Source organism: Chionomys nivalis, chromosome 13 (assembly GCF_950005125.1).
Source record: "Chionomys nivalis chromosome 13, mChiNiv1.1, whole genome shotgun sequence".
NCBI lineage: Eukaryota > Metazoa > Chordata > Mammalia > Rodentia > Cricetidae > Chionomys > Chionomys nivalis.
Window position 1 is genome coordinate 62,468,512 of NC_080098.1, and position 27,490 is coordinate 62,496,001.

A 27,490-nucleotide genomic window follows, 5' to 3' on the forward strand; every position below is an offset into this window, starting at 1 on the left:
GCTAGAAGTTCACTCCATAGACCGAGGCAGGTTTCAGAAAAGCAAGTCTGATCAGGATATTTGAATAGATTAATAACAAAAGATATCCAAGGACAGCACCTTCAATGCTGTCATAGAGGGTGTGAGGTCAACATTGAGAAGAAGTTTACACAAAGTTTAATATTTAAAATATATTTTTGAGTCCTGACCCAGCTACAGAAGAAGCAAGATGTGACTGCCTCGCTAAATAAGATGAGGGAAAGAAGCTTAAGGAAATTAAATGCCAAAAGGCCAGGCCAAACTGACGCCATTTCTCCTGAGCCTTGTGGGAGTGAAGAAATGACAGATCGAATGTGAACAGTTGTCAAATTCAGGAGCATAAAAATCTGAATGTTCCAGAAAAATCAGCACTAGTGAAATTCTACTCCCCTACTGATAGTTTTGAAGAGCCCCGGGAACTCAATAAAACCTCAGTGATTGACAATAAAATAAAATATATATATTTTGTGTTGAGTAGTTTGCCTGCATGTATATATTGCACCACGTGCATGCTTGGTGCGCACCAGAGCCAGAAGAGAGTGCTGTCTTCACAGAGGTAGTAACAGGCAGTAGTGACTGCCATATGCATGCTGGGAGCTAAACCCCTGTCCTCTGCAAGAGTGCCAAGTGCTCTTAGCCATAAGCCTTCTCTCCAGTCACAGGTTTAAATTTTAAAAGATCATCTCTATGGAGAATATATACAATATTAATATTAATGGTGTTCCCAATAACAACCATCATTTTGGACTCGCACAAATATTCCCACAGATACACAGTAACCTATTTTCTAAAATACACATTATTGTACTAATACACATTACTGTATTAACACGAGTTTAAAATAGAACCACTTATATGTTAGGAAGCATGGATATACAAAGTGATGTGTAAGTTAGCAAAATGTGATTGTTGTTAAAAACTGACAAGGTTGCACAATAAATAGCCCTGTGCCACCCATCTAAGTAAGACTAAACTAAAAGAAAAAAAATTGCCAAACTCAAAAAAAATTTTTTTTAAGGTTTTATTCTTATAATTTGGAGAAAATACTTTTTTCCATATAGGTTGGTTTAAAATTGTTCTGTATTGTTTCTTGATTCTGTTATATATAAAATTATTCAAGTGGGGAAACATGTGAAGCTGGGATCCCAGGACCGAAGTAGATTAGGATTTATAGTGAAGTACAATTTTAATAAACGATTTAGACTACCCCAAATCCTACTAAGATCTTACATTTCCTCGGTGACTCCAGTTTTCATACATAATATATATTTTTTATTTGTTGCTTAAAGTTACAGGCATTAGATTTTTGATTTTTGATTATGGAAGTAATACATGCTGACTATAAAAAGACACACGGTATTTAATGTGCAATTTCACTTAAAAACTCACGAGCAAAGATCTGTGCGCTGCATAAGAAAATTCCAAGTGCTTATACTTTCAAGCATTAACATAATCTTTTATTTTTCAAAAACTCATACAAGGATTGATTATTTTTGTTTTGCTTTTGTTTTTTCTAAGACAGAGTTTCTCTGCATAGCCCAGGCTGCCCTGGAGCTTATACACCAGGCTGGCCTGGAATTCACAGAGATCCACCTGCCCCTGCCTCCCGCATGCTGGGATTAAAGGCGTGGCCGCCACCAGCAGCTGTGTTTTACTTTTCTGTAAGGAGATACAGTTTTTCAAAAATGTAATCAAGTCCCCAGGCTTTGTGTCGTTCTTCCAAAGCATCAGCCTCCTCAAGGAACCGAATGCTGCACTTTGTACCTGAAGTCAGAGGTAACAAGTTAAATAAAACATTGTGAAGGACATCAGGAATGCCTCTACAAAAGCTCCGGAGGATTTTGTGGCTAAAAATCTTTATCTTTTTGTGCATTTGTGCGTACTTGTGTGTGTGCATGCGCACATGCATGTGTACGGTGGGGGTTGCTGATATTTGGTATCTTCTTTATTACTCTCTACAATATCTTTTGAGACAGGATTTCTCAGTGATCCCAGAGCTCTGGAATCTGCCTATGTCCCCACCATCGCAGCTGCTAGGGTCACAGGCATGAATGACAAGGTCTGGTTTTGATGTGGGTGCTGGGGATCCAAACGCAGGTCTTCCTGCTTGCCTGGGAGGCACTGCACAGACTGCGTTATCTTCCCAGCCCTCTGTAAATGAAGCTGGCCTTGAATTTGTTATGTAGCTAAGGGCTTCTCTGAACTTCTGATGCTCCAGCACCAGCCTCCCAAAAGCTAGGACCACAGGTGGTGTCTTTATTATAAAGCACACAGATAAAAGGGCCCACTAGTTCCTTTTCTAAGATAAAACAGTCTTTCGTATCATAGTCTCTGCTTTTTACATTTTATATGCTTTAATTGCATATACTGATAGTTCACTAGTGACCGAACAGTTGACTGTTTACTTGCTTGGTTTATTTTTTATTTAATTCTATTTTTCAGACAGGCTTTTCTCTTTGATCTAGACTCAGGCTGGCCTGGAACTTTCTCCTCTTGATTTAGCTACTTGCGATCTGGGATTACAGTTGTGCCCACCGCCCTTGATTTACTGACTTTATTTACAAAGAATATAATTGGGGCTGGAGATGGCTCAGCAGTCATAGCGCTTTACCTGTCTTGCTCACAATTGCCTATCCCTCCAATACCTGGGGCTATGATGCTTCTGGCCTCTCTAGTCATGCGCACATATCCATAAAGACACATGTACGCATATACATAATTAAATTAATAAAAAAAAACCTTTGAAAAATATAAAGAGCACCACTCCTTTAACCCAGCGCTCAGGGGACAGAGGCAGGTGGGTCTCTTGGGTTCAAGGCCAGCCTGGATTACAGTGTGAGTTCCAGGACAGTCAGGGCTACACAGAGACAAGGTAGGTGGGGGAGAAAGGGAGTGCATAACTCCTAACCCCTGGTAGGGAGTCTGCAAGCCTGCCTGACAACCCGAGACAATCCCCAAAATCCACGAGGTGGAAGAACTGACTTTCTGCAAGTTTGTCTTGTGACCTCTACATGTCACACACCACACACACACACACACCACACACACACACACACACACACACTCAGGGCATGGGTATTAAAGAGGAATGTTAACTTACCAAATAACCTTTTAAGTTCAGCGTCTGGAACATAAAATGGCGGGCCTAAGAGAAAAAGAGTCCGGTGAAGAATAGTTTATCTCTCCAACTCTAGTTCTGAAAACAAACACATTCGTGGAGTTCACCTCTCAGTTTAATTTCAGTCATGTTATGCAGACTTATTCTATAAACTACTCAGAAATCCAGAGAGGTGAGCATGTAGCAGGACTTTCTAGTGTGTGTGTACGTGTGTGCGTGTGTGCATGCGTGCGTGCGTGCATGCGTGCGTGTGTGTGTTTTAAAGATATAGGGTCTTATGTAGTTCAGGCAGGCCTCGAACTCACTGTGGAGGCTTCTGACCCCCTACCTCTATCTCCCAAGTACTGAGATTACAGGCATGTACTGCCACATCTGGTTTACACAGTGCTGGGGATCAGTCCAGAGGCTTCCTGCAGGCTAGGCAAGCACTCTACCAACTCAGCTACATTTCTGTTCCCCCGACCTCGCTTTTGTATTTCTCATATCAGAGATCAGAGTGGAGCCCATGGACAGGTTCCTCTAGGTGTCCTTCGCCTTCCAGGCTGTTGATTTCGGCCCTTTGACACTGCATCCCTCCCACTCGGCTGTAGGACAGGGACTTGCAGCATCTTCCCCGTCCTTTAAAGCTGTGCTGCTTCCCATGGTGCCTTCCCTGGGCCTCCTGCTCATGAGCAGAACTTAAACGAGATGAACAGAGCTCACTTTGGCCTCCATTGACTTCTCCTTCCTTCTGACTGCCTCAGACATAATTACAGACACCAAGTCTTTTTTAGAGCCAAGGTTTTCAAATAGACTACCACACATAAATATTAATAAAATGGGGCACTTAAAAAAAAGCTCAATTAAAAATCAAACAATGCCAGACACACTAGTTCATACCTGTAATCCCAATGTTTAGGAAGTTAGGGTGGCAGGATCAAGAGTTCAAGGCCAGCCTAGGCTACATGAAACTGCCCCCTCTCAAAAACCAACAAACAACCCCAGTGAACCAGCTATGGTTCCAGCACTCAGGAGGTGGAGGGAGACGAATAATGAGTTTGAGACCAGCGTGGGCTTTATCATGAGACACTGCCTCAAAAACAACCAATCAGCCAACCACCCAACAAACATCCTTCTCCCTCAAAAAGAAAACCACCAGGAGTCTTACAAATTAAAAGTCTAAATACTTGATTTTAACTCCTTCATGAAAATACAAGCCTGTTCAAGGCAAACACTAAGATGCAGTGTCTAAGGCTGGGAGGTGGCTCAGTGGGACAGCACTTGCCTAGTACCTGTAAGGCCCTGGGGTCCATCCCCAGTGCTGAGAAAGCTTCCTCCCAATACAACAAAATGAGTTGCTGTGGAATGTTCCTTTACACTGTGTGAATAAATGTCGCTGTGATTGGTTTAATAAAGAAGCTGACTGGTCAATAGCTGGACAGAATAAGGTTAGGCAGGAGAGCCAGACTAGGAGAATGTAGATGGAAGTTTCTGTCCCGCCGAGTCCTGTAGCCATTCAGTCCCAAAGAAACACACAGAGGCTTATATTAACTATATACTATTTGGCCTATCAGCTCAGGCTTATTATTAACTAGCTCTTACAACTTAAATTAACCCATAATTCTTGTCTATATTTAGCCATGTGACTTGGTACCTTTTCTCAGCAATGCATTCTCATTTTTCTTTCTCTGCCTCTGGCTGGTGACTGACTCTCTGCCTTTCCTCTTCTCAGAATTCTCTTAGTCTGGTCATCCCGCCTATACTTTCTGCCTGGCTGCTGGCCAATCAGCATTTTACTAAACTAATATGAGTAACAAATCTTTACAGTGTACAAGAGCATTATCTCACAGCAGGAGGATGCTGGGAGGAAGAAGGGCAGAGTCTGGAGTCATCAGGAGACACCAAGGGAGCAGGAGATGAATGCACTATGCTAAAAAAGGTACCACTATGTGGCAGAGCATAAACAAGGAATATGGGATAAAATTAAGTGCTAGTTAGTTATAAGCCTGAGCTACTGGCCGAACATTTGTAATTAATATTAAGCCTCTGAGTGATTATTTGAGAATGACTGTGGGAAAGGAAAACTCTGTCTACAATGAGTCAGAGGAACCATCATTTCCGGAGACTGAAAATAATCAGGCCAGGGAGGAAGCTCAGTGAGAACGGGCTTGCCTAGCACTGACAATGCCTTGGGTTTGATCCTCACTGATGTCAAATGTTACACAAAACAAACAAAATCAGAGAAACAGTAGTAGCATCCGATAGATAAAACCTAAGATTAGCTAGGAGTGGTGGCCCATGTCTACAGTCCAGGCACTTGGGAGACTGAAGCACAGAGATCTTGAGTTTGATCCTAGCCTAGGCTACATAGTAAGTTCTAGACCAGGCTGGGCTTTAAAGTAAGACTTTGTTGCCAAAACAAAACAAAAGCACACCATTTGAGAGATTTCCCCACAACCCCCACAGTTCCTCATGCCTCTTCCCCTTCTGTTTGAATTCCTGTGGGAATGCCTGAGTGTGTATCAACATTTGCTTCATGCAATGCCACCTCTGGGGGCAGCACAGTCATGCAATGCCCACGGCAGGGCAATAACGCAATGCCCATGGCAGGATATCCACATTTCTTTCTTCTACTCTGGGACTCTTGAGCTATCTCTTTACATTAGGATCATTCATTTCCCCCTTCTACAGTTTGAACTATGACTGATGAACCAAACAAGAAAGGAATATTCTTTGTGTGAAAGAGCACAAAAGTTTACTGTTCTCATTATCCCAGAATTATCTTCACACACACAAGCAGTACACCTCCTATGAGATAAGATGGGGAAGAAGAAATAATAATAGAACTAAATCATGGAACAAAGCAGACAAGTGTGGCTTACCTGCATGTTTAGTTGGATCATAAGAAAGGATGGCCACGAGGTAGTGAAACCCTTTGTTCAGTAGGGACAGTATTACATCTGCATAGCTAGAAAGAGCACAAAAAAAGTATGTTTCATTTCTCTATACAGACAGAGTCTGGAAGGGACAAAAGGCAATGAAGGAAGCCAGCATCTACCATATACACTACTACACTATGACCTGCAGTGAAATTCTCCTAGTAACCATATAAACCTGTACGGTGGTTTCGATGAGAACGGGCCTCCAGGGGCTCACAGATTCAAGCACTGGTCCCCAGTTGGTGGAATTATATGGGAAGCAATAGGAGGTGTGGCCTTGTTAGAGGGTGGGCTTTGATGTTTCCAAAGTCCATGCCAGGCACAGCTAGGTCTGGTCGGTCTCTGCCCCCCTCTACTCTCTGTCTCTGTCTCTCTCTCTTCTACAGATCAGGATGTGGGCTGTCAGCTACTGTTCTAGTGATGCTGCCATGTTCCCCACCATGATGGTCATAGACTAAGCCTCTGAAACTATAAGCCAGCCCCCAATTCAATGTCGCATTTATAAGCTGCCTTGGTCATGGTGTCTTTTCACAGCAAAAGAACAGAACTAAGATGACCTGGTTCTTGTGACCTAGGTTGGCCTCAGATTCACTAAGTAGCCAAGGCTGACCTGGACTTTCTGATCCTCCTGCTTCCACTTTCTAAGTGCTGGGATTATAGGCCTGCAACACCACATAAGTTGATGGCATGATGAGGGTGGGAACATGGGTTTTGTGCATGCCAGGCAAGGTTTATTTTATGGGTGGGTATTTTATATGCATGGATGTCTGCGTACCACCATATACATGCAACTATGTAGGGGTTCTTTGAAAGAGTTATTATTTTAATTATGTATAATTATGTGTCTGTGTATTTGGGGAGGGGTATATGTGCACGTGAGTGCTGGTGTCCAGGGAGGCCAAAGGTTCTGATACCCCTGGAGCTGGAGCTGTAGCAATTGGGAGCCTTCTGACATGGACACGGGGAAGTGAACTTAGGTCCTCTGGAAGAGGAGGATGTGTCCTTAACTCCACAGCCACTTCTCCAGCCTCCAGGGGTTCTTATTTAAAAGCAAGAAATGTATGGAACAAATTATGTCCCATGGTTCCCCCACCAAAGCTAGGAAATAGTAAAGAGAAGAATCAAGCTGAAGCCTTCTCCCAGGGTAGGTCAGTCATGAAGATACCACAGGACACACAGAGGCTGATATGGTCCTAAGGGACCTGGTGACCTTGCCCAGATGGTTCCTGAAGGACTACCAATCTACTGTGTGCTCAGGGGCGGGGCTCCCAGACCAGGCTGGGGATCAAAAACACCAAGACACATGCTAGAAGGAAAGATGCTTGAATTCCACCCACAGCTTGTCTCGGTAGGTCTGCTGTTGGGTTGAGATGCTGACAATGAACAGTTATCACACATGACTAGGACACCACTAGAGACATGCACAGGAGGAGGGGCAGAGCGGAATCCCTTTCATCTGGTTTGATGGAGCGGTGAGACTACGCTACAGGTGAGTTTACTAGCACAGGCGGCATTAACCACCAGTGCTGTGGATGGTCTGTGAGTGGGTGCCCCGAAGAGCGGGTGACACAGCTTCCCAGCCATGTGTTAGTGCAGAAGTGGGTTGTGATGCTGATGAAGCAGGTCTGGGCCTGGCACAGGGTGATGAGGGAGACTGATGGCTCCATTTGCACACCGAGGAAGTAGAGAGAGGGACTGATTGTCAGCCATGGTGGCTACGGTGAAAACTATATACAGCATCAGTGCTGAGTGATGCCCGGAGCTGAGGAGGCTGAGTGTTGTCAGTGAGTCAGATATGTAGGAAGAGAAATGGCAGTATTCTACTGAGAGTGGGGATACACATCCAAAATCTTAGGAGCTGGGAGGCCAAGGAAGGAACACCTCAAATTCCAGGTCAGCCTGGGCTACATATGAGTTTGAGGATAGCCTTGGTTTCATCTTGAGAACTTTAAAAAAATTTTTAAATAAGCAAAAGAAACAATAAAATAATCTTTTGAGCAAAATCCTTCACTTTTTAACTTTCTGACACCCCCACCCCCACGTAGTCTCAGGCTAGCCAGGAACTCACCATGTAGCTTAGGCTGGTATCAGATTGACAGCAACCCTCCTACCTGAGACTCTCAAGTGCTGGGCTTACAGATGTGAGCCACCACAGCTGGTGTGACTCTTATTCTTAAGAAGCGGGAAGAAGAAACGTGTCCCTAGAAAGGTGATCCATCAGAGTGGCTCAGCCCTGCCTCAATTCTCTTGGAATGTGGGCTTTCAGTCAATCTCAAAAACAATCTAGAAAAGTGGGGCTGGAGAGACGGCTCAGAGAGTACAAACTGCTCTTGTAGAGGACCGAAGTTTGATTCCTAGCATCCACATTGTTTGGTTCACAACCACCTGCATCTTCAGCTCCACGGTATCCAGAGCCCTCTTCTGACCTCCATGGTCATCCACCATATGTGCATACACATACACACAAACAAAAGAATTAAACATCTTAAAGTAATTAATCCTGATAACAATGTCCAACATGCTTGAGTGTGTTTACCCTGTGACCACAGAAACACACACATACAGAGAGGGGGGTAGGGGAAGAAGAGGCAGAGCAAGGGAACAGGGAGGATCGTGACTCTCTGGTCTAGCTAGAATTTGATTCTCTGAGGAAGCTTCCCCTTGGCTGTCACTTGCCTTTTAGCCATGAACAGAGGGCCAGAGTCCACTAAGGTGGCCTTCACAGCTAAGGACAGAGGAGCTGATTCAAGAAACGGTACATTTGTCTTGCCTGATGTAAGCTTGATTGTCTTCATTTAGTCACGGTAATTACAGATATCTTACCTGCACTAAGTGTATATCAGGTCTAATACTAAGAGCAGCTGAGTCCACTGACCCTGCTTTCTCTTTGATCTGAACTCAGCATCCTGCTCTCTCCCTGGCAACCTGTGACTTTTTATAGAGCAAAGCAAAACCCATGAAGGACCAATCCCAAAGAAACAGAGGGCCATCCTGGAGAGGGCTCAGGAAATAGCTACAAACTTCAGCATTTTGTAGAACTGAATGTGGTCCACAAATACAGTGTTATGAAGACCAGGGGGGTTCAGGTGATGCTTTGCGCTGAGGAAGAACACGAACGCCACGTGGGAAATGCAGGCCATGCTCTGGAAATGTGATGTGGATGTTTGGAAGAGCTGGGTGACAGAAGAACCGTCCTGGCAAAAGTCACGCCCACTTCCCCAGCACCTGACATAGGGGACATCTAAGAATTCAATGGGAATATAACAAATAGCTTTTGAAAAGGTGAATGCCAGGAACAGAATTCAAATGATCATTCGAGCAAGTACGGCAGAGAAAAGCCCAGATGGGGATGCAGGGTGGGGAGGGGTGTAGAAAGGAAAATGAGAGGAGGGGAGAGGAAAGAGAGAGAAATCATCAGTGAAAGAGAAAACATGTATATTTCTGGTGTGGAATGTCTAGTTTTCACAGATTAGGTTTGGCAATGGCCTTACAATAGCCTTACATATGAAGCAATTGGTTTTTTAAATAAAAAAAAATATGTGTAGCCGGGCGGTAGTGGCGCATGCCTTTAATCCCAGCACTCGGGAGGCAGAGGCAGGCGGATCTCTATGAGTTCGAGGCCAGCCTGGTCTACAAGAGCTAGTTCCAGGACAGGAACCAAAAGCTACGGAGAAACCCTGTCTTGAAAAATCAAAAAAAAAAAAAATATGTCACTGACATGGAGCTTGAACTTTTTGGCTGCATCTGAAGAGCCTGTCTCTGTGTAATGAGTAATTCAGTACCTAACCGGCCAAATCAAAAGAGACGCATATGTAGCATTTACACAGGAAAAGGAGAATTGCATTTCCCTCACACGCTTTCTTAATTTGACTTTCTAGCCAGGTTAGGTATAAACAGGATCACTCAAAGGATCAACAAGTGCTTTTGTAAGTTCAGCCAGAGTTAATAACACATTTCTCATGGATTTCCTTGCTCTTTTATTTAGGAGACATAGTCTCACGGCCTCATTATGGCCCAGTAGTGAACAGTTTCTTGTCTGCCATGTCCCTCAGGAAGAGAGCTAACAGCTAGAGACAAACCTGACCTCCAACCTTCAGAAAGTCAGTGCAGGTTCTTTACAAGTGAGATGGGGACTGGGGAGGGGAGAAGTGTGCCATGAATTCTGTGGGCAGAGGCCAGAAAGGTGGGGGAGGCGGCAGGAGCAGGCACAGCCCTGGAGAGCAGTCACAATGAATACTTATGTTGTGTCACTTACCCCGCCCTCCTTAGAGCCTCCTCACCACAGACCCACACAGGTCACAGGACTTCAACCTTACCAGTCAGTTGAGCTCTCCCGGCTTGGCTGGCTTGATTGGTTAGGTTCTGCGCATGTGACCAATTAGGTCGGGAATCAGGACTCATAGTTGGAAGTTTGGGTTAGATAGCTGAGACAGTTGGCGTCCATCTTGTATTTAAAGACGCCAGTGGCGAAGACAGTGTGCAGAGTCACACATTTCGGAAAGGCGCTTCCTGTTCTCCTCATCCAAAACCCAGGTACAGTCTTGCCTGTTGGCCTTTTGTAATGAGCATGGAAACAGATCCCTCTGAAAAAGTAAAAAAAGGAATCTGTAGTGCAGGTAAAGTAGGAAAGCTATAGTATAAGGATAAGTATAATATAGAAAATGTAGGACAAGTATAATTTAGAAAATAGAAAATAAGTAAGAAAACTGTGTGAAGAAGCAAATTATTAAGGAGGAATATTAAGAGAACATTTTGCCCACTTGGAGGCTGCCACATCCATCTGGCCGTGCCAGAGGGGAAAGTTGCAGCCAGCAACCTTGGCAATGACTGTAATCTTGCCACATGAGAAGGACCCCCACCCCTATGTGTTAAGTCGCTACTGATAGCCTAGGACATCTGGCTACTAGAAGGACCGGCCGAGAGGCAGTTTCAAGTGGGCACAAAAAGAGAGGGCAGAAGCAAGGCAGTCATCTCACTTTCACGATGGCCCTGGCATGTTGCTGAGCCTCGTGGTGGGGTCCTCCAAACGCCTGCCTCCCGAGAGCAGAGCCTTGCCTCCTGAAAGCAGAGCTAGCTTCCCGAGAGCAGAGTCTCGTAACAGCACCAATGCAGAGCAGATGGAATGCTTTGCCTCATGGGAGCAGACTTGAGAGCAGACAGAACATTTTGCCTCCCCAAGAGCAGATCCTAGAGGAGACCTTCGCCAGACCATATAGACTACGTGGTCAAGAGTTGAGCTTCGTGCGGTTGGGTATCTATCCTGAAGAAACCAAAAAGTCCCTTTCAGGACTGAAGAAATCTTACAGAGGATATCAGGTCATAAAATGCTATTTAAAGATTAGGAAGTGTTGATTAGTTGTCTTAAGGTTAAGAAAGGTTTTATAATTGATAAAGATTAGGAAATGTTAATTGGTAAGTTGTATTAAGGTTAAGAAATTATAGATAATTGATAAGACAAATAGAGGTAGGAACTGATTTTATGCATTACGATTAGTAGGGTTAATAATTGTGACATGGAATTCTTTATGTATTGTCCTTTACATGAGTGCTAAGAGTGTGAACCCCCTTAATGCATTGGCTTTAGAAGCTACTAGTAAAGAATCATAAACAATTCTCTTGCTTGGTCTGGTTACTAATTGCTCTCTGGGGAGAAGGGCACTGAGTCCTTAGAGCACTCCATGCAAAAGAACCTTGAACTGACAACCAGCTCCTTGAAGCCATGAGTATCTGAAGTTCTGTTGATCCCCGAATTCAGCAGCTGACAGAGACCCACCCAGTAGTGAACAGTTTCTTGTCTGCCATGTCCCTCAGGAAGAGAGCTAACAGCTAGAGACAAACCTGACCTCCAACCTTCAGAAAGTCAGTGCAGGTTCTTTACAAGTGAGATGGGGACTGGGGAGGGGAGAAGTGTGCCATGAATTCTGTGGGCAGAGGCCAGAAAGGTGGGGGAGGCGGCAGGAGCAGGCACAGCCCTGGAGAGCAGTCACAATGAATACTTATGTTGTGTCACTTACCCCGCCCTCCTTAGAGCCTCCTCACCACAGACCCACACAGGTCACAGGACTTCAACCTTACCAGTCAGTTGAGCTCTCCCGGCTTGGCTGGCTTGATTGGTTAGGTTCTGCGCATGTGACCAATTAGGTCGGGAATCAGAATTCATAGTTGGAAGTTCAACTCAGTATTTAAGTCCATCTCGTATTTAAAGCAGAGTTTTGGGTACAAAGACGCCAGTGGCGAAGACAGTGTGCAGAGTCACACATTTCGGAAAGGCGCTTCCTGTTCTCCTCATCCAAAACCCAGGTACAGTCTTGCCTGTTGGCCTTTTGTAATGAACATGGAAACAGATCCCTCTGAAAAAGTAAAAAAAGGAATCTGTAGTGCAGGTAAAGTAGGAAAGCTATAGTATAAGGATAAGTATAATATAGAAAATGTAGGACAAGTATAATTTAGAAAATAGAAAATAAGTAAGAAAACTGTGTGAAGAAGCAAATTATTAAGGAGGAATATTAAGAGAACATTTTGCCCACTTGGAGGCTGCCACATCCATCTGGCCGTGCCAGAGGGGAAAGTTGCAGCCAGCAACCTTGGCAATGACTGTAATCTTGCCACATGAGAAGGACCCCCACCCCTATGTGTTAAGTCGCTACTGATAGCCTAGGACATCTGGCTACTAGAAGGACCGGCCGAGAGGCAGTTTCAAGTGGGCACAAAAAGAGAGGGCAGAAGCAAGGCAGTCATCTCACTTTCACGATGGCCCTGGCATGTTGCTGAGCCTCGTGGTGGGGTCCTCCAAACGCCTGCCTCCCGAGAGCAGAGCCTTGCCTCCTGAAAGTAGAGCTAGCTTCCCGAGAGCAGAGCCTCGTAACAGCACCAATGCAGAGCAGATGGAACACTTTGCCTACTGGGAGCAGACCCGAGAGCAGACAGAACATTTTACCTCCCCAAGAGCAGATCTGAGAGCAGACCTTCGCTAGACCATATAGACTACGTGGTCAAGAGTTGAGCTTCCTGCGGTCAGACATCCAGACTGAAGAAACCCAAAAGTCCCTTTCAGGATTGAAGAAATCTTACAGAGGATATCAGGTCATAAAATGCCATTTAAAGGGATGGAGAGATGGCTCAGTAGTTAAGAGCACTGACTGCTCTTCCAGAGGTCCTGAGTCAATTACCAGCAACCACATGGTGGCTCAAAACCACTTATAATGAGATCTGGTGCCCTCTTCTGGCCTATAGGCAGGATACTGTATAAATAAATCTTTAAAAAAATGCCATTTAAAGATTAGGAAATGTTAATTGATAAGTTATATTAAGGTTAAATGCTTTATAGATAATTGATAAGTCAAATGGAGGTTAGGAATTGGTTTTATGCATTAGGATTAGTAGGGTTAATAATTGTGATATGGAATTGTTTATGTGTTGTCTACTACATGAGTGCTAAGAGTGTGAACCCCTTGAATGCATTGGCTATAGAAGCTACTAGTAAAGAATCTTTATAAAGACAATTCTCTTACTTGGTCTGGTTACTCATTGCTCTCTGGGGAGAAGGGCTCTGAGTCCTCATAGCACTCCATGCAAAAGAACCTTGAGGTGAGAAAAGTCACAGTGACTAAAGTGACTAAACGCAACAGCTTGTAACACATTTGCCATTACACTCTTGGCGTGGATCCTTCCCTCTGATTGTTTGGTGGTTTGTCAAAGCCTCATTGGTTGGGTTTTATGTTACTGGCTACTGCTCCTACTGGCTACCTAAATCACTGCCTTCTTCCATCTCTCTCTCTCTCTCTCTCTCTCTCTCTCTCTCTCTCTCTCTCTGTCTGTCTCTCTACACCCCTTCTCCTTTTCTCCCCACCTCTGATTATGATACTGGCTAGTCACATGATACACAATCACCTCCAGCTTCCGAAAAACGTCGACATTTTATTCTTCTTTATGGTGAACATGTGATTTTTCTGTGGATTCTGTCTATATGCAGTATCCCTTATCAGTCTGAGTATGTGGAACCATCCCTGAATTGATGAGTCCTGGATGAACTCACTCCATTGTGACCTGTATCGCCTGTCTCATGTGTTGCTGAAATTGGTGTGAAATACTGAGTATTCTCACTTAAGATTTCCTCACGGAGGAAATAGGCTTATAATTTTTTTTTCTATTTATGGCATCTTTATTAGGTTTTGGTATCTTAGGTGATCTGGTTTTGTAGAAGCAGTTTGGAAGCATTCTGTTCCTTTCTATGGACTAGTCCAGGGATCATTTCTTCAATTTTTCTGATAGGATCGCTCCACATTTCTTTGTCTCACTGGACTTTTCTTCTGTTTAGGGATTTTAAAATTATCTTTTCAACTTAATTTATTATTGATCTACTAATATATCTGATAAGTTGTTGCTTTAATTTTGATAGGCCATGTGTGCCTAGAAATGTGCCCACTTATTCCAGATTCTCCATTTCACTAAAGTATATTTTCAAAATATTTCCTAGGTGTCCATGGATTGGAATGGTACGTGAAGTGATATTGTCTCCTTTTTTCTCTAATTATATTAATTTGTGTCTCCTCTTTCTTAGTTAGTTTTGGGTAAAGGGTTTTCAGTTTTGTATGTTTTTTCAAATATCTTTGTTCCTTTTTTCTTTTTTTCTGGTAACATTTTGTTAACTTCAGTTCTGTTCTTTTTTATGCATTGCTGGCCACTGCTTAGGAACTGGTTTGCTCTGTTTTCTCTGACCTGGAGTGCATCATTAGGTTCTTTAGTATAGTTCTGATTATTGTTTGATAGTTATAGGATGAATTTTAGTCATTTGCATCCCAGTCCCCTTTCTAATTCTCATGCCTCTCCCTGTCCTGCCTGAGCCCTTCTTCTCAAGAAGCCCCCCTCCAACTTATATACCTCCTTTTTAATGTGTGGTTCCCTAAGTTTCATTAGAATGTATTGTTCTGTTATGGTTGAGAGAGTATTTGTCAGAATAAGGGGAAGGGCACCCCCTCCACGTTTGCTTGGTTTTTTATTATTCTCTCATACAAAACATTCCAACCACACACTCCCCTCCCTCCACTCCTTCCATATCCATTCCTTCTCCCTTTCCCTGCAGAAAAAAGCAGACCTCCCAGGGATATCCCCTGATGACATAACAATAAAGATGACAATAAGACATAAAGATGCAGTAAGACTGGGAAACATAAACCCTCATAACAAGGCTGGATGAGGCAATTTGGGAGCAGGAAAGGGTCCCAGAGCAGGGAAATGAGTCAGAGACACCTCCGCTCCACTGTTAGGAGTCCCACGAAAACCCCAAGCTGAACAAACACAGCACATTTATGGAAGATCTAGAATAGCCCCATGCAGGATCTGTGGTTGCTGCTTCAGTTTCTGTGAGCTTCTATGAGCACTGCTTAGTTGACTCTGTGGGCTGTGTTCTCCTGGTGTCCTCAACCCTTCTGGCTCCTACAATCCTCCTTCCCCCTCTTCCTTGGGGTTCCCTGAGCTCCACCTAATGTTTGGCTGTAGGTCTCTGCCTCTGCTTCTATCAACCATGGGAGGAAGTACCTCTGATGATGATTGGGTTATGAGTATAGCAGAATATCATTAGGAATCATTTCATTGACCTTTTTTTTTTTGCCATTCATATGTGGTTCTATCCTAGATATCTGTGAGATCCAGCTTTCTGGTAATTCAGGCAATGTCGGGGCCTGAGTTCCTTCTCTTGGTGTGGGTCTTAAAATAGACCAGCCATTGGCTGACCACTCCCACAAGCTCTGAGCCACCATTACCCCAGCACATCTTACAGGCAAGATAGTCTATAGGTTGAAGGGTTTGTGGCTGGGTTGATGTCCCAGTCCCACTCCTGGGAACCTTACCAGGTTACAAAGATGGACAGTTCAGGCTCTGTATCTTCATTACTAGGAGTCCTCACTAGTGTCACCCTCATAGGTTCCAGGTAGTTTCTCTGGACTAGTTCTCCACATTGCCCACCAAATGCCCCCAATTCCAATCCTCTCTCCCAGTACTCTCCCCCCCCCAACTTGATTCTTCCTGTTCTCATCCTCACCTGCCCCCAGTTCACCCACAGAATCCTTTTTATTTCCCATTCCTAGAGAGATCCATATACCCCCTCACTAGAGCCCCTTCTTGTTACTTAGCCTCTCTGGGTCTGTGGATTATAGCGTGGTTATCTTTTACTAAAAAGCTAATACCCACTTATAGGTAAATATATATTGTTTGAGTTACTGAATCTGGGTTGCCTTGATCAGGATGATTTTTTTTCTAGTTCCATCCTGTTGCCTGCACGTTTCATGATGTCATTTTTAACAGCTGAGTAATACTCCATTGTATAAGTGTACCACATTTTCTTTATTTATTCTTTGGTTGAGAGATGTCTAGGTTGTTTCAATTTCTGATTATTATGAATCAAGCTGCAATGAACATAGTTGAACAAGTGTCCTTGTGGTAGGATTCTGAACAGCTGCTGTATCAATTTCCATAGTGACAATGAAGTTTGCACTTTCAGAAGCAATGGAGGAGTGTTCCCCTGAGCAAGGGCATCTTAACAGTGGCTACATCACTGAAGAAAATGATTCCTTTCCAACCAATGGTACCTTCCAGTAGTCCCTCAGAAGGCCATGGGGTCTCATAGACCCCTCCCCTACCAATGATAAAGAGTTGAGAAGCCCAGGCTTGTGTGGATGACTGCATGAAGTGAGTTCACGAGTGTTAAAGTCATGTCATATCCAGAGGCATGTCTTTGCCTCTCTTTGTCCGCATTCCCTGAGTCTTGGAGGGGATGATAAAACTGTCTCAGTTAGGGCTGAGCACTTCACATCTATCTCTTAATCTCGTCACTTTGGCTGCAGCAGTAGGAAGCTTCACTGTCAGTTGGTTGCAGCATCAATCTATGAATATATGAATATCAACATGTGTATTTAGAAGGTCATCTGACAACATGAAATCAAAATAAGAGCAGCAGGTTCCCCCTGGGCATATGACCTTCCCTACTAAGGGTTCTTGACCAGTTTTCAGATTCAAACATGAGTTCCCTCCAATCAGAAAGTGGTTGTTAACCCCATACCAGTTAAGCTATAGTTTCCCCAGAGAGCATGTCTTGCTTGGGAAGTCATTATTGTAGCTCCTGGGTTCACAGCTGGGTCAGACTGTTGGTGACTCTTCTCCCCCAGCACTCTACAGAGCATCTTAAGGCAGCACCTTTGGCACCGTGAAGAGTAGCCCATAGGGAGAAAACCTGCAGCTCATCTTCAACTTGATTTCTGTACGTTCTGAGACCAAGTGAGTGGTGTCCAGGAATAGGATCTTACCACCAAGTCTGGTGAACAGTAAGAACAGTGGCAATGGTCTGTTGTTTTGAGGGTCTTTGGGGTTTCCTTGGCTGACAATATCTGACACTGGGATATTTACTTAATCAATGGCTATTAGAAGGAGCTATATTCATTCATTGAGGACACTGTCATACAAATTTCCTTTTTAGATTGTAGTTTTTAATAAGCATATATGATCATATTTTCACATGCGTTTTTCATATATCCTTAGTTTTGGCTACTGCTCCCACTCCTAGTGGTCCCTTCTTCCCCCTTCATGACTAATATGTTCTGTTATCCCCTTCCCCTTAAGGGCTCGTTCATGCCTCCGTCCATCTAATCGTCCCTTTCTATCTTTCTGGCCATCACTAGTATTCAATCTTAAACAAGTAACTTTAAAAATGTATCACTGAAATTGGCTTGTAGGAGACTTCTCATGGCATTTGTCTCTTCCCGTATATTTTATGGAGCCATTCATTCACTTGGAAATTTCATTATTTTTTATTTCTTTGCCAATAAATATAATTTCATTGTGGATATGACCCTTTTCATTTTTCATCCACCCACTGGACACTTAGGCTTGTCCCATCTCCCCTCTGCTGTAAGCAGAGCAACAGTGAACATGGAAGTACAGGTAAATCTATGTAGGGACGAAGTCCTTTAGGGAGATGCCCAAAAGTGGGATACTTGAGTTGTATAGCAGTTCTTTACTTAGATTTTGAGGACTCTACAAACTGGTTTCTGTGGTGGCTGCATCCATTCGTATTCCCATACACCCGTTCATACTCCTATACACCCGTTCATACTCTAATACACTCATTCATACTCCTATACACCCGTTCACACTCCCACACCCCCGTTCGTACTCCCACACACACCCCTTCGTACTCCCACACGCCCGTTAGCACTCCCACACACCTGCTTGTACTCCCATCCTCCCATTCGTACTTCCACTCATAGTGAATAAAGATTCCTCTTCCCTAAATTTTTGCTGGCTGCTGGCATTTCTACTGATTTGTTTTTCTGATTATACTCATTCTGATTGCAGGGCAATGAAATTTCCCAGCTCTTTTAAATTTGCATTTCCATGGTGGCTAAGGATGATAAACACTTAAAATGTTTATTAACCACTATTTTGAGCACTTGTTGTTAAGTTCCTTAGGCTGTTTTGATCAGATTGTTTATATCTCTGATTGTTTAATGAGGAAACTTACGGATATGAACTTCCCCTTAAAAAAATGTCCTTCATAGGCTGACATATTTGAACACTTTGTCCCTGGTTGGTGGCACTGTTCAGCCTTGCTCAAGTCCATCCCTTGGGGTGAGTTTTGAGCATTTATAGCCTCCCCTGATTTGCTCTTCTGTGTGGCTAGCTTATGACCTCTTAGCTCTTTGCTTCTTCCATCTTCGACCACACCTTGCCTGCCATTATGGATGCTCCCTCTGGAAGCCCAAATCAACTCTGCTGTATGTACTTTACAGCCATAGTAATTTAATTTAACAACAAAATTTAACAACTGCTTTTGTTTTTTTATATCCAGTATTGTGAGTTGGTACTGAGATAGACAATGGATGGAAGCAGGACTGAGGAGGTGATGATGCAGCAGGACCCTGAGGACAGATGCTCTGAAGAGGATGTCCTCAAGGATCATTACGAGATCCTTAAGACCCTTGGCACAGGAAACTTTGCTCAGGTGAAACTGGCCTTCCACCTCCTCACACACACACCAGTTGCTCTGAAGAGACTGGAAAAGGATAACACAAATTCCAGTGTTATTGAAAATGAGCTAGAGATTATGAAATTTCTCGATCACCCTAATATAATCAAATTGTTCCATGTCTTGGAGACCACTAAACATATCTACATGGTTTTGGAATATGCCTCTGGGGGTGATCTGGCTTGTCGTATCCTAGAAGGGGGCCGTATACCGGAAGTGGAGGTCCAGCACATCTTCACACAACTGACATGTGCAGTTAAATACTGCCACGAGAACGATATTGCACATAGGGACATCAAACCAGAAAACATTCTTATCGATGAAAGGAAAAATGTAAAGTTATGTGATTTTGGCATAGCCATCAATGTGAGTGCTGAACCAGAGTCAACAGTGTTCTGTGGCACCCTTCCCTACTGTGCCCCAGAGCTCTTCAGCAGCCAAGGCTATGATCCCAGGCCACTGGACATCTGGAGCATGGGGGTGGTTCTGTATATCATGATGACAAAGCGCTATCCTTTTAAAGCAATGAGTTATGATCAAATGAAAATTGAAATGCAGAAGCCACAGTGCTTCATTCCACCGAAGATCCCAGTACACATTGCCAGTCTCATCATCAAGTTGTTCACTGTAGATCCTGGACAGAGGCCAAAGATACAGGACATTGTGCAGTATCAGTGGCTCAAGGGCAGTGAAGAATTTCCAAAACCCACCCTGTCCCTAGAACCACTCCCCAACAAGCCCAATCCCAGTGTTATAGCAGCCATGTGGGGCATGGGCTATAGTGCCAAGGACATTGCTGACTGTCTGTACGAAAACAACTTTAACAGTCTTATGGCAACGTATTTAACATTAAAATATCATTCACCCTGCGTGGACAACTCCAACCATAATGAAAACCTTACACAGCCCAATATTGCCATGGCACCCGCAGATCCTCCCACCTGCCATTCCTTCCTAAAGAGCATAGGGAGTGAGCCTGACAATTCCACCTCTACCCTGTCAGAAAATTATCCATCTCAAGGTGATGAAATGAAAGAGACCAAAAATCACAGCATGCCTTCCATCCGCTGCTGCCAGCAAAAAAGCCAACCTCACTCCACAGGTGTGCAGTGTGGTCCTTTCCAGCATGGCCATGAGCATCTTCTGAGCAGCAGGGCTTCCAAGAGCTTGTCCTGTGGTCCTGTGCTGCATGTCCATGAATACCACCTGTGCAGCAGCCTGCAGCAGACAGACATTGTTTCCAAGAACATGTCCTGTGGTCCTGTGCAGCACAACCAAGACGAACACCTTCTGAGCATCACCTTACAGAATAGAAGCAGGGGTTTCAAGAGCTTATCCTGTGGTCCTGCACAGACTAACCATGAGCAGTTCCTGAGCAGCAGCATGAAGAAGATAAAGAAGGTCTCTAAGAGCATGTCCTGTGGTCCTGTGCAGCACAACCAAGATGAGATACTGACTAGCAGCCTGCAGAAGACAAAGAGGGTCTCCAAGAGCATGTCCTATGGTCCTATACAGCCTAACCGTGAGCAGTTCCTGAGCAGCAGCCTGCAGAAGATAAAGAAGGTCTCTGAGAGCATGTCCTGTGGTCCTGTGCAGCACAACCAAGAAGAACACCTTCTGAGCATCACCTTAGAGAACAGAAGGAGGGTTTTCAAGAGCTTGTCCTGTGGTCCTGCGCTGCCCAACCATGAAGAACAGCTCCTGAGAAGCAGCCTGCAGGAGAGAGGCAGGGCTTCCAAGAGTGTGTTCGGTGGCCCTGTGCAGCACGACCTTAAGCAGCACCTGGATATACTTTCTGAAGACCACACGACCCAGGTGGAGGCCCAGAATGAAAATCCCCATAAGAGCAGCTCATTCCTCCAGCATACACCATCTTCTAGGAGCTCCAAACAGAGATTTGAGGATGTGACCACCACAGGTGCTCATCAGGACAAGAGCTTGACCCCCCAGGAAATATGGGAACCAAAGCGCACCAGTGCCCAACGCCAGAGAGTGACCACAGCCTCTTCTCGCCTATGGGGCATACGGAAGCAGGTGAAGAGGAGACTAGTGAAGGGCTTACGGAGATTATGCTGCTGTTTGCCAGCTGAGGAGAGAAGCCGTACTTTCCAGAGGAGAGTGGCTCCACAGGAAGGAGGGCACAATGGAGTCACATAAAACAAGGTGGAAGGGGAACGGGAGTCCCAGAAAATCAGGTAAGGGGGACCAAGATGCACTTCTCTGTTTTAATTTATGCATTTTCTAACATCCTTTGGTAACTGACACATGGTAATTGCACCTGCTTCTGGGATATGCACCTTAACATATGTACCATACCCTGTGCCCCCAGCAGCTGAGGATCCAACCTCACATCACTCTCCTTATGTGGAACCTGAGAATGTGGACTGTAAACAGAAGTTTCTGTCCTGCCTTTCCCTGCAGCTATTCAGTCCCAAAGAAACATACAGAGGCTTATATTAATTATAATCTGTTTGGTCTATTAGCTCAGGCTTATTTTCAACTAGTTCTTACAACTTAAATTAACTAATTATTCTTATCTATGTTTAGCCATGTGACTTGGTCCCTTATCTCAGTGAAGCATTTTCATCTTGTTCCCTCAGTGTCTGGGTGGTGGCTGCAGACTGAGCCTTTCCTTTTCCCAGAATTCTCTAATCTCATCACCCCACCTATACTTCCTGCCTGGCTACTGGCCAATCAGCTTTTTATTAAACCAGTATGAGTGACAAATCTTGGCAGGGCACAAGAGCATTATGCCACAGCTGTTGACTAGAGATAGACAACAGAGGTTGGAGACCAGAGGCGGGGGGAAAGGGCAACTGGGGGGCTGTTGGCTAAAGGGAGCAAAGATGAAGGGAGGAGTCAGGTGGGGGCCTATGCACAGTGGGACCGGCACAGTCAACAGTAAGTTTTGTGGGTTTCAGCCAAAAGACAGTGCCTTTCACGTGTCTCTGCTTTTAAGCAATGAGCCTTCATGGATGCCAAACCACAGGGCGAGTGTGGATCTGCCTGGCGTGGACTGAGACAGTTGGAGCAGGAGGCAGGCAGGACATCTCGGTGGCAGCATGTCCACATGTCCTGCACAGAATCCTTTCTCCAATATGGGAGGAGGTAAGTGAACTACCACTGTCTTCTCCCCAAGAAATCCCAGCCAGGAGCATTTCACAGTGTCCTGCTTGTAGTGGGAACTGACTGCCTGGGTGAGAAGCGCCTGTATCCTTACTTGGAGCAAGCATCAAAGATACCTGATGGGATGCATCCCCCTGCCCTGCTCACCTGTCTTTTTGTCACGTGTGAGAGGAGATGACTGAGAACGTTGGAGGAATGATCCTCTCACAGACAGACGGTTACCACCTCCCTACCCCAGCTGAGCCCAGGTAGGTTAGCCTGATTGAGTCCACACCCCAAGCAGTCTTTTGTGACAAGTTGTTGACACTTGTCAGGGTGGACCGCCCCACAAGGACAGTTTCGGGGACCTGCTGACACTGGTCGTGAGCTCTTCCCTTGTCCCTTCGGGGCCTCAGAGTTCCTCCTTGTCAACTGGCTTGACAACTGTTTTACTCAGAGTCACCTTAGTGGGTGCTGGTCTCAAACTGTCACAGCAGAAGATGATGCATCTACTGGTTGCTGCAGGATTTGGATTCCAGTGTGGCCAGGTTAGTGGATGGCATATGTGGTTAGGAGGCAGATGGATGCTTGTCAGAATGCCTCTGGTGTTCTTCTTGGGGTGGGTGAGTCCTGTAGCTCGTGCAGAGCACAGCCTGGGAAACCTGATCTTGACAGTGTCCCCGAGTGTTGTATGTCCTTACTCCCCAGTCTCCCCTGCTGGTGTTGGTTTTGCTCCCTGTTCCATGGTCCTCGTCCCTTCCGGGCTAGAGGACCCAGTCTCATGTCATTCGGGGCCAGTGAGTCACAAGGAGGAAGCAGCCCCTTCTCCATGGACTTAAATCAGAGTCAAGCCTGTCTTCGTTCTGAAAGGACAGCGCCAGTGAGCTGGAGAAGCATGTGTGTCACTTTGGACGACTGAGATTTTGCTCTGCTTTGTAGAGGTGAGTGGGCCTAGCCAGGCCTAGGGCATAGCAACTCCAGATGCTATTGTTAGTAGCTGTGGAACTCATTTGAACCCCGTGTCCACATTTAGGGTCAGGCCTAGACAGAAACATTGATCACCATCAGGCTAGGGGTTTTAGCCAGCACTGTCAGCTTGTGTGTCTTGCTGTACGAGTTCTGTGCATGTTCTCCTGGGTAGAGAGTGGCTCCTTGCATTGAAGAGTGGCCACCCACACAGTGTTGAATGCAGGGGCCGAATGTATGGGGCTCTTACTGCTGGAGATGTCACTGAGTCCTTTGGAAAAGATAAGTTGCAAGGGTCTGATCTAACCTCAATACTGACCTGAGTACAAAAGGAAGTGTGAGGTTGTTGAGGCCAGCCTGCCTCAAGCCCAAGAACAACTGGCACTGGCTTGCCTTACAAAGGAGGACAGGGAGAAGGCATAGGTTTACTTTGGAAGGGTCTTGAGGACAGCTCACCTTCACCCTGGCCTTCTATGCTGCAGTGGTTTGAAAGAAAATAACCACCAAAGGGACTGGCACTATTGGGAGGTATAGCTTTGTGGGAGTAGGGGTGGCCTTGTTGGAGGAAGTGTGTCACTGTGGGGCGGGCTTTGAGGTCTCATATATGCTCAAGCCACACCTAATGTCTCAGATCATTTCGTGATGCTTTCTAATCAAGACACAGTCATCACTATGTCTGCCTGCACACTGCCATGACCCGCCATGATGATAATGGACTGAATCTCTGGAAATGTAAGACACCACAGTCAAAAGCTTTTCCTTTATAAGAGTTGTCATGGTCATGGTGTCTCTGCACAGCAGTAGAAACCCTAAGACATGTGGAGAAAAGCTTGTGTTGAAGATGGACAGCATCTTTTCACACTTGTATACATGGCAGCCATTCTGTATCACTGCCATGAGGACCAGCCTCCATGAGCTCAGGGTTTGCAGGTGAGCCTGAAGAGTCAGGGGACCTTTGACTTCTCTGAGGGAGTAAAACTTAGCTTGGGGCCTGCAATGAAAGGAAACACACACACACACACACACACACACACACACACACACACCTCCAACATGGCAGGATCTCCCCTAGGGTGCTGATGAACGGCAAGCTTTCAGCAGGTCAGAGAAGCTGAAGAGGAGAAGCAGAGCAGGTGAACCAGTGGACACACAGACACAGGAGGACATTTCTGAGGTCAAAGGTTAGTTCCTCATTTCATTACTCTTTCTGTCGCTGATCTGCTCTATTTTTGTTGTTGTTTCCCTTCTGTCTATCTTGATGTCTTCCTCCTAACTTCCCTTCTACATTTTTTCTTGTTTTCCTTTCCTCCTTTTTGATGTTTTCCTTCTAACTAACTTTATTTTTTTCTCCCTTATAGATTATATACCCCAGAAAACTGTTTCAAGCAATGTAAAAATTACAATATGGTTGTATTCTCTTTTTCAAGAATGATTAAAATTTAAATTACAAGTTTGAAAAACACCATGTTTTCCATATCCTTTACACGATTAAATGTTTTATGCACTACAAGTGAAAAACAAGACATCCCAAGAACCCACGTACATTCATACCCAAGCAACTCGTAATCAATTAACAGTCTAAGAAATCAAGGTTTTTTCTCAGCGAGTTTCTTTTACTGGCAGGCACCACTTTGCAGTTAAAAAGAAAGAACCAATCATTTTATTATTTATCTCAAAAGATTATCTTATAAAGAATCTTAAAGTAAACACAAACCTAAACTTTCATACATGAAAAACAGTTGTCTCTAAGTTCTCAGGATGCATACCCACTCATCAACAGTTTTTTTTTTTATTGTTTGTTTTTTTAATCAGAAATCTAAGGAAGAAATGGGGACAAAGAATTAATCATCACCGTTGGTCACCAACCAATCCTGGAAAGAAGGGCATGCCAGCTAATAATAATTGGGCTGCTTTGTTCCTGTTCGCCAACCTTAAAGAGTCCCTGACTCAACCATGAGCCTTTCTAAACTCTAGATTGTTTCCTTGAGTTTTTCACATCAAAACTATTAATGAAACATGTTAACATAGCCTTAAGTTATTTTCAAAACTTTGTTCCAGTTACGATGTACTCTGAAACCAGTGAACACAATTCCCAATATTATGACTGAAAGAATTTAAGCTACTGGGACACAAGTTCTTTTTAATCGTTAAGTTACAGCCTATACAACTCCTCAACAGAAACTCATGAGTTCTAGCTGTGTGATACAAAAGCCAGGAGTGGTATCACATGTCCTCAGTCCTTGGGAGACAAGAGGATTGTTGCCAGTTCCAGGCCACCCAAGGCTTCATAGCAGGACCCTTTCTCAAAAACAAACAAGACAGGCATGGGGGCATATGCCTCTAAGCCCAGCACTAGGGAGGCAGAGGCAAGAGGCTCTCTGTGAGTTCCAGGCCAGTCAGGGCTACGGTGAGACCTTGTATCAAAAGAAACAAACACCAAAACGAACCAAACAACAAAATCCAACTTTCAACATCCAGTAAGTCATACCAAAAATTACATTTCAGAGAGTCTAGGACTAAGAACACTTCATTGCTCTATGTCAGGAAAGTCAGCTTCAGAGAATAACCTGCTCTCCACCCTACAAGCCTGCAGATGTAACAAGGAGTGGAAATCTGGGTGTAAGAAGTTGACAAAAGGAGTTTTTTATTTTAGCCTTTTTGAAACCATAAATTCAGCCAATCATTGCTCCAGTTCCATTCCCACTCCCGTTTCTGGGAATAGTACTGTTAAGACAGGAGAGTTCGGGATTCTGTACTGCCGAGATCATCCATTGGCTGGCCCCATGGCCAGATCAGAGTTCATTCAGCCTGTTGAACCCATGGAGTGCTTACCCAGCAGTCCTCTGCTTCCTTCATGAATGGTTGATGCATTTAAAAATCCCGACATTTGGTAGGGCTTCAGGAGGGTGAAGAAGATAAATACGTGGGTTCAATATATTACTGCTACATCATTGAAAGATTGTATTGTCAAATAATGTTCTCATAGCTTTTGGAAGGGTATTGCAAAATGAACCTATGGGTTCGTGTGTTCCAGGCAAGCAGTATGCCTCTGAGCTATAGCCCTGCTCCCACTTGCACTAGAACATAATTTAGAGTCTGTGCTTAGGATTAAAGGACAGCACCCTTAACTCTGGGAAGAAAGATGCACCTCACAGCAAGTGTTTATTAACTAAAGGCTTTTTTTCCAGGTTCTGATGTCAGGGGGCAAAGCCTAGAATTCTGAAAGATCAGCAGCAAGTATGGGATTATTGTGAATATAGAAAAGCAAGAGAACTGCTCTTCTCCTATCTGGATTTCCTGTCATCAGAAACTGTGGCTCCAAAAGTTGCCCTCAGAAAGTGCTCTTCTGAACTTAGAATCATCTTTACCCTGCCTAGCTCTATCCCTCTCACCGAAGCTGTCATAAATGCAATCACTTAGCTGTAGTAACAGTGCCTCAATGTGGTTTTCACTGTTAATTTCTGGAGAAATAAAATTCTGAACACAATAATAGTGCAAAGTACGACGATAAGAAAAGACAAACCCACAATAGTTTCCTCTCATAAATGTTCACACCCAGTATGCTCATTGGTCCAAGCCCTAAAAAAACACTTGTTTCTGCTTTAGGATTAATTTTTTTAACAGAGGGTCTTTCTGGAATTCACCACGTAGTCGGGACTGACTCTAACTCACTGAGTTCCTCCTGCCTCAGCACTCCAGAGCTGGGTTACAGGCCTGCACCATAACGCCTGACGTCTGCTTTAGCTGTATTCCTAAATTTCGTTAAAAAGTAATTTCACTAAAGTCCACACATCTCGAGTATAACGATGGAATGGGAAGTATTTTACATTTGGACACGTGTAAAACACGTGAAACACGCCATTAAGCACGGCCTCTGCATTCTGACCTCTTCCCAGGTTTTGCGTCAGTTCCCGAAGCCCCTTTTCGGGACGCGGGTAGCTGATCATCCGTGCTTTTTACACACTCCCTTCTGAAGAAAGCTGTAACAGTCTTAGCAAAAGCACTGCCTTTCTCACCGGCGGGGAACTTACCTTGGCTGTGCACTGCTGCCTTCCTCTGACCCTAGGGGGCACCTGAGTCTGCGGCAACTCGACTGGTGGTGTAGTGACGCGTAGGCCCCGCCCCATACAGACAGGCCCCGCCCCGGAGAAGACGCCCGGGCTCCTGTCCTATAGGTCCTACCCGGGCGTGAAAACCCCGCCCAGAACGCACTGACGCCTACGCTCGCCAGGCCACGCCCAAGACTCTCAGCCCCTCCTACGTCATACGCCCCCCCCCCTCAGGCACAAGGACTCCGCCCCCAAACCAAAGCCTCGCCCCTGCACTGGCAAAAGGGCTCCGCCCAGA

The 27,490-nt window shown here is 44.8% G+C and overlaps 1 long non-coding RNA gene across 2 annotated transcripts; it reads right to left on the bottom strand.

Annotated features, from left to right (window-relative positions):
- Positions 1–953: 953 nt before the first annotated feature.
- Positions 954–27,266, bottom strand: LOC130886040 (uncharacterized). Of its 2 annotated transcripts, none has more exons than XR_009058209.1 (6): positions 27,175–27,266; positions 12,130–12,404; positions 10,371–10,637; positions 5,998–6,083; positions 3,119–3,163; positions 954–1,782 (listed from the first exon to the last, which is right to left on the bottom strand). It is a non-coding gene; the product is annotated as an uncharacterized LOC130886040 (long non-coding RNA). The 2 variants fall into 2 exon arrangements; XR_009058210.1 differs by having other exon boundaries at positions 10,310–10,637.
- Between the last annotated feature and the right edge of the window lie 224 nt (positions 27,267–27,490).